The 8,391-nt window shown below is 39.2% G+C and overlaps 2 long non-coding RNA genes across 2 annotated transcripts; one reads left to right on the forward strand and one right to left on the reverse strand.

Annotated features, from left to right (window-relative positions):
• Window positions 1-1,858: 1,858 nt before the first annotated feature.
• Window positions 1,859-3,030, reverse strand: LOC138473627 (uncharacterized). Its single transcript, XR_011268822.1, has 3 exons — window positions 2,433-3,030; window positions 2,256-2,330; window positions 1,859-2,168 (listed from the first exon to the last, which is right to left on the reverse strand). It is a non-coding gene; the product is annotated as an uncharacterized lncRNA (long non-coding RNA).
• Window positions 3,031-6,756: 3,726 nt separating this feature from the next.
• Window positions 6,757-7,928, forward strand: LOC138472178 (uncharacterized). Its single transcript, XR_011268563.1, has 3 exons — window positions 6,757-7,354; window positions 7,457-7,531; window positions 7,619-7,928. It is a non-coding gene; the product is annotated as an uncharacterized lncRNA (long non-coding RNA).
• Window positions 7,929-8,391: the final 463 nt, after the last annotated feature.

Consider the following 8,391-nt stretch of genomic DNA (forward strand, 5'->3'; position numbering starts at 1 on the left):
ATCGGCTTTTGGAGAAAGTTCAGGAGTACTGCCTTTGCAGGTGGAAATGTTTGTGGAAAATTACATGTATCTAGTAAAAAGCCCACAATAAGAGCTTAAATCAATGAAAGTCTGGGGCTTGAGAATTTCGGTGTGCATGTGCGGGTAACACCTAAAAGCATGCAGAATACTGCTGCTTAACCAATACTATTTCATACTCTGCAGTTACATAAACTGAGCTGGACTGGCCTACCTGGAGTGAATACACTGGACTTGGGCTCGCGCATACACCTATTTACACTTAAAGAAATTAACCATCACTAGCTCACTTGAGATTCACTTGTGATGAACCCCTTACTCTTTCTACCGCACAAAGTAGCGATATCAAATTCTGGAAGTGCCGAAAAATGTGGGAAACATACTTAGAGCTTAATTAAGAGTTTAGCAGTATTTACTCTATAGATACCCCCAAACTGGAATATCGTTACCACACATGGTAAGCATGTACTTAGAACAATGGACCACTTGATTTAAAGGAATGTTTACACTTCAGTTACCGTCACATTGGACTCGATTGGGGAACCGTGGTGTTATTGCATGGGAATCACTGCAGGCAATAATGCTTTTGTGTGGCTGTTCTAACCTCCACATTAAAGCAGACAGTGTTACACGGTTTCAGTCCCGCAATAGGCACTGCAATAAAACATGCAGCATTCTGAAATAACACATTTCAATGTTACCTCACTACTCATTAAGAGGCCCACGGTGAGCGAAATGATACACATCTACATTGCAAACAGACAGTAACCACAGACCCTGGTGTGATTCTTCATTGGAAAATCACAACAGGGTAAATTGTGGCTGAAACAGCCAGGATAATGAATGCCTTCCCTAACCGTAGGGGCATACTGTTACACACAAAATGGTTCATTGGGGAATAAACTTTTGTCTACTGGCTGGTCAGGACGTGACGAGAGAGGTCGTTAGGATAGTTACAATGATAGTCCTAACTATTGGACACAGGATAGGGAGCTGTTCTGGCCCTCTGGTTGGACACCCAAAAAAGACTTACCAAGGATGGAGAAAGGAAGGGTTGTAGAGGGTTGTCTAAACCTGGACAGTGGTGGGTGTAATGCCTGTCCTAGAGGGAAACATGGAGGAAAAAACACAATTCCAGCTCTATATACGCGGTTTGTCTATGTACCGCGTGTGGTGTAAACACCAACAGCCTGCAGAAATGGTGAGAGGGCAACCAACAGACTTGTAAATGAGTGCGGGAGAGGTATTAGATCTCGCAGTCAAAAACCAAGAAGCCTTGGTAAACATATGCCTGTGAGAGACATCAGGATTATTTCTATGCGATTTAATCACCCTGGTGGCTCAAAACTTGTTGCATATGGGTGGCTGCCCAAAACATAAAAACAGACATGTGAAATCTGTATTCTAAAAACGCACAATCCCGCTGGTTATTGGGTGTGCTGCAAGGCCATACTTGTCTGGGCTTAAAGTTTGGTTTTATGTGGTACCCCCTGTTAGTCTTGGGGATATCGAAAAGTGTTGTGGTTCAGCCACAACAGGTCAGGTCGACCGGTTTCGATGGTTTGTTAGTAATTATAGACCATCTTCTTCAGGACATATTCAGTCTTCATGTGGTATTCAATAGAGTCTGTCCTCATAGTAGGGCAGCGGTAGCAAGCTGTATGGAATCCTGGAGTGGGAGACACAAACAACAACAGATTGTCCACAAGATTGTGGAACTCTCCCGTCCCCTGCACACCCTTTATACTGTAGAAGCAGTCAATATTTCTATACAATGGTAATATTCAGTTTCTTTCAGAAAAAAGAAGAAATTAATGAGAGAAGCTAATTCATGACACTATTATAATAAAACAGAATGATGGGGACCATCGGTTTTAATTGAATTTTAAATTAATTGTTATAGATATGAATTTCAATTCATTCATCATCCAGTCTTTGTAAACATAATAACATAAATGTGTTCATTTTGAGGTTACATTCAATATAATAATACAAGGGCATACAAGGTACTCATCACACTTTCTATACAATAGGCTTTTCACATGGTATATCCACAGAAAGTAATGATGAATATTTTCTCGACGCGTTTCGGGGTGTCCCCTTCTTCAGGAATTGATAGCCCTCTTCATTGCCGTTAATCTTTGTTTCGTCTATAATGTATGATACAATGATCAAATTTTAGATTCTCACTGATAACTGTCATTTAACTCTTGGGAGAAATTTTTAATAATAATCACCTGGATGTTCAATGTGGAATATCCTAACTGGATTTATTATCAATAGCAATAACAGCCCAATAATGGTTATTCAACCTGTAGATGTGATAAAAAGACAATAGGGAAAGCTCAATTAAAAACGGGATCTTAATTCATGAAGGAAAATCTAGTCATGTAATATCTAAGAAAAAATATTACCTTTCGGTATTTCTGTAAAAAGCTACTACATCCATGGAATGGGTCGCTGTGGTATGTAGAGAGTCCTCAGGTACGGAGGTAGTGCAGTAATGGGCGATTCCTCCACTCGTGTCTGTAAAAACACGTATATATACTATATTAGATACACGAAAACAATGGGGTGGGATCATTCTGTGGAGAGTATTCTGTGAAGGCCTCTAGGCTCATGATATGCAATTGGGGAGCTGTTTACAAAGGATTCTCTTACCTCCTTCCTGAGAAGATGGCCGGTGCTGTAGCTCGAACCGTTCTACACGGTTTTCGCTAAAGATGGCCACTATTTACATTATGACGTCATCACGTCGAAGCGTGACGACGTCACTATGTTTAGAACGTCAGCGTGTGACGGGAAAACAGACGTCATACGGACATATTTTAGAAAACAATGTGTAATTAACCAATAGTATATAGGTGTATATCTATACTGGTGCAGGGAGTTTGAGTCAAATGAAATAAAGGTGAAAAGAGTCGAAAGATAAATGTGAGGAGTGTCTCATGTAACTTCTGGGAAATCTATTGTTTACCACGGACAAAAGTTAATCGAATATTGGACATCCGTGTGTTTACTGTTTCAAGAGAAGCATGCTCACATTCTATGGTCTGTAACTTAATACATCCTATGTCAGTAAAAAATCATCCTAAGTGAACTGAACAAATTCAAAAATGTATTTAACAGCAATTGATATTGTATCCACACTGGGTTTCTGATTGGGTCAGGGGAAACTGAATCTTACCATTGTATAGAAATATTGACTGCTTCTACAGTATAAAGGGTGTGCAGGGGACGGGAGAGTTCCACAATCTTGTGGACAATCTGTTGGATTTACATAGGTTAAAACAACCCAGTGTCAAGGTTGTTATTCTCCCCGGCACCCCGTAAATTTTCAACAAATCCTGTAAAAAAACCTTAAACCTAGGTGTGCGCTAGGCAAACAAATATTGGATTCTTGCTCTCTGCCCCCCTAAAAATGCTTAGGGAGTGACACAACAGCCATAGCAGCACCCAATAGAAATACTAACAATCACCTCCGCCTCCCTAAGGGATGTCTTTTTCAAAGATCAATGCAATTACAGAAAAACACGCCACAACTTTGGCATTTAACGAAGAGGAAGCCACACGAATTTTAGGGCTTTTGAAGGAAATCGAAACAACCACACCAACAACGACTAGTCCAGAGAAACTTATTACACAATTGGAGAGGGTCATCAGAAGGGAGATATCGCAAAAACTACACGCTACTACATTAGCACAATACTACCGAGCACAAAGAATCCCAAGAGGACTAAGGGTATATTTAAGACCCACACTGTGCAAGGACAACCCAGATTTTGTGAAGAAATGGGAGCAGATCTTAAATAAATGCTCTTTGGATCTTATATTATTGACAATCGAGGAATTAGCAAAATCTGTCAGCAAACTCGACAGTGAAATCGAAGACCTGACAGAACAACTGTCGAAATTTAAAAACAAAGAGGAATTAACAACCATCATAGAGGAAGTGAACAGAACATTGGACAACTACAAAAAGGACATAGAACAACGCAAAGTCCGAAAATTCAGAAGAGATACGTTGGATTATCTTCAGGATATAGTATACTCCTGGCAAGAATACTACGCACAAAACAAAACCGCACCAGGTAGAAGACCACAAAACCACAAAACACCAATACCGGGACAAGAACCAAGTGGATCCAGTAGCGAAATACCTACAAGTGGGGACGAAGTTATCAATAGGGAGAACGCGGAAAGTGGACCGATTATACATACATCACAAGAAGCGACTACCTCTAACGCACAAACCACTCCCTCGGTTTTTTTAGACAAAAGACTACGCGAAGAGGCAATAAGAAATCTAAGATCGCGGAACAAACCAAACAACTAGTTGTTAATATTTCATCAAAACCACTATCCAAAGACCAAACGGACACATTGAACCTAGGTTTAACATTTATACCAACCCAGAATTCCAATTTGCTGGAAGAAAAAATCAATCTTCACAGACTGGCACGGAAAATGAGACTCAAAGTCTTTTTTGATTCACAAATGGGAATCAACACTACACAAGAGCCACATCAATACTTAGAAATGAAACCCAAGAGTCATTTCGACCCTCAAGTCAATAACATAACCATCAGAATGTTTGAAGAACAGATGATAAAAGATCTCAAAAGGGTTAATTTCACCAGAACAAGGAACTACAATACCAGGAGAAGGCAGAATGAAATCATCAAGAACCTTGCGGATGACAGAAGCCTGACCCTAAAACCGGCAGACAAAGGAGGGGCCATAGTTATTATGGACACTACATACTATGAGGAGAAGATTTTAGAGCTCCTAACAGATGAGAACACGTACATAAAAATTGAACAAGATCCGGTCAGAGAAATATCAAGCATTATTGAAACTACGCTTGAGGAAGCTGAGGACCAAGGATGGATTTCCAACAAGACTAAATTGTTTTTGATTAATGAACATCCCATTACTCCAATCTTCTATGGACTGCCAAAAATACATAAGAACTTGACAAAACCCCCCCTCAGACCGATTGTTGCGGGAACTGATAGTATCTTCAACCCACTAGCAGTTTATGTGGACAAGGCATTACAACCCATAGTCCAAACAACCACAACATATCTTAAAGATACCACAGATTTTCTCAATCACCTAGACACCTTAACAGATATTAACAGAAATGATCTACTGGTTTCGTTTGATGTACAGAGTCTATATACATGCATCCCACATCAAGACGGTTTGGAAGCACTCGAATGGTGTCTACTAAGAAATGAATGTGAAGCAAACAAAACCTTCCTAATGAAATTAAGCAAAATTATACTCATTAACAACTATTTCAGATACAGGACGCAGTACTATTTACAAGCATCAGGAACTTCAATGGGGTCAGCAATGGCCCCAGCCTATGCTAATCTATTCATGTACCATTTGGAGATGAAATGGATTTTGATACCAACAAAATTTAGCAAAAAAATCATCACCTGGAAAAGATACATTGACGATGTTTTCGTCATTTGGAGAGGACAACATCACGAACTAGAGGAATTCCTAAAATACATCAATTCAGGCCACGACAGAATCAAATTCACGATGGAAATTGGAACCCCTAAACTACATTTTTTGGACGTTGAACTAGAGATTGGGGAAGATGGGATAATCACCAATATTTATCACAAACCCACCGATGTTAACAACACGTTACACTTCAGGAGCCATCATCCGACGCATTTAAAGAATAATTTGCCCTACAGTCAATTCCTTAGACTAAAGAGAATTATCTCAACAACTGACACCCTGAGGAATGAAAACCTATTGATGACACAAAGATACAAGGAAAGAGGCTATCCAGAGTCTATCATCAAGAAAGCAGAAGAAAAAACACTCACATTGGAGAGGAAAGACCTCCGTATATCAAGAAATAGATCTAAGGAGATCCCATTTCTCTACGCTTTAAGATATTCAGCACAGAGTCATCACATAACAAGGATGATCAAGAAGAACTGGGGTATAATCAAATTGGATCCACAACTAAAGAGACTATTTCCTGAACCACCCATAATCGCCTACAAGAGGGGTCGGAACTTCAGGGATAGCCTAGTTAAAGCAGAAAGACCGAGAGTGGACAATCAAAGAACCCTCACCAAGAGGAAAATAGGTACGTTTGCCTGTCTCAGTTGTGGCAATTGTAACAACATAATGAAGGGAAGCTATGTAAGACACCCATCAAATGGCCAAAAAACCCCACTAAAGGATTTTGCCACTTGTGACACGAAATCAATCATTTATGGTTTAAGCTGCCCATGCGGCATTTACTATGTTGGACAGACACAAAGGAAAGCCAAGGAGCGCTGGAATGAACACAAAAGTAACATACGTACCAACAGTGTTAACTCACCTGTAGCAAGACATTTTTCCATAAAGAAACATAATATTTCTCAACTAAAGGTTGTGATTTTGGAAATTGTGAACAGAGCCCCAAGAGGTGGCAATCATGCCAGACGTATGAACCAGAGGGAAATCTTCTGGATAGAGAGACTAAACAGTCTAGCTCCCAATGGGATGAACGAAGATTACAGTTTAGCCTCATTTTTGTAACTAAATACTGTTTCCCCTGACCCAATCAGAAACCCAGTGTGGATACAATATCAATTGCTGTTAAATACATTTTTGAATTTGTTCAGTTCACTTAGGATGATTTTTTACTGACATAGGATGTATTAAGTTACAGACCATAGAATGTGAGCATGCTTCTCTTGAAACAGTAAACACACGGATGTCCAATATTCGATTAACTTTTGTCCGTGGTAAACAATAGATTTCCCAGAAGTTACATGAGACACTCCTCACATTTATCTTTCGACTCTTTTCACCTTTATTTCATTTGACTCAAACTCCCTGCACCAGTATAGATATACACCTATATACTATTGGTTAATTACACATTGTTTTCTAAAATATGTCCGTATGACGTCTGTTTTCCCGTCACACGCTGACGTTCTAAACATAGTGACGTCGTCACGCTTCGACGTGATGACGTCATAATGTAAATAGTGGCCATCTTTAGCGAAAACCGTGTAGAACGGTTCGAGCTACAGCACCGGCCATCTTCTCAGGAAGGAGGTAAGAGAATCCTTTGTAAACAGCTCCCCAATTGCATATCATGAGCCTAGAGGCCTTCACAGAATACTCTCCACAGAATGATCCCACCCCATTGTTTTCGTGTATCTAATATAGTATATATACGTGTTTTTACAGACACGAGTGGAGGAATCGCCCATTACTGCACTACCTCCGTACCTGAGGACTCTCTACATACCACAGCGACCCATTCCATGGATGTAGTAGCTTTTTACAGAAATACCGAAAGGTAATATTTTTTCTTAGATATTACATGACTAGATTTTCCTTCATGAATTAAGATCCCGTTTTTAATTGAGCTTTCCCTATTGTCTTTTTATCACATCTACAGGTTGAATAACCATTATTGGGCTGTTATTGCTATTGATAATAAATCCAGTTAGGATATTCCACATTGAACATCCAGGTGATTATTATTAAAAATTTCTCCCAAGAGTTAAATGACAGTTATCAGTGAGAATCTAAAATTTGATCATTGTATCATACATTATAGACGAAACAAAGATTAACGGCAATGAAGAGGGCTATCAATTCCTGAAGAAGGGGACACCCCGAAACGCGTCGAGAAAATATTCATCATTACTTTCTGTGGATATACCATGTGAAAAGCCTATTGTATAGAAAGTGTGATGAGTACCTTGTATGCCCTTGTATTATTATATTGAATGTAACCTCAAAATGAACACATTTATGTTATTATGTTTACAAAGACTGGATGATGAATGAATTGAAATTCATATCTATAACAATTAATTTAAAATTCAATTAAAACCGATGGTCCCCATCATTCTGTTTTATTATAATAGTGTCATGAATTAGCTTCTCTCATTAATTTCTTCTTTTTTCTGAAAGAAACTGAATATTACCATTGTATAGAAATATTGACTGCTTCTACAGTATAAAGGGTGTGCAGGGGACGGGAGAGTTCCACAATCTTGTGGACAATCTGTTGGATTTACATAGGTTAAAACAACCCAGTGTCAAGGTTGTTATTCTCCCCGGCACCCCGTAAATTTTCAACAAATCCTGTAAAAAAACCTTAAACCTAGGTGTGCGCTAGGCAAACAAATATTAGACACAAACAACAATGCAAGGAGGGCCTAAGTGAACCTCTAATTGCAATGTTACAGATTGGTGCATCCAGGAATTTGCTCAAACATCCTGTTACATTGCTATTGAATGCTGTCTAGAGAAGTTATGCTCACTTGGTGATTTTGAACATTGCCACATACATGGTGGCTAAAACAGAGACAGAAAAACTCTTTT

The sequence above is a fragment of the Ambystoma mexicanum genome, chromosome 8 (assembly GCF_040938575.1).
Source record: "Ambystoma mexicanum isolate Mex_15411 chromosome 8, UKY_AmexF1_1, whole genome shotgun sequence".
Taxonomy (NCBI): Eukaryota; Metazoa; Chordata; class Amphibia; order Caudata; family Ambystomatidae; genus Ambystoma; species Ambystoma mexicanum.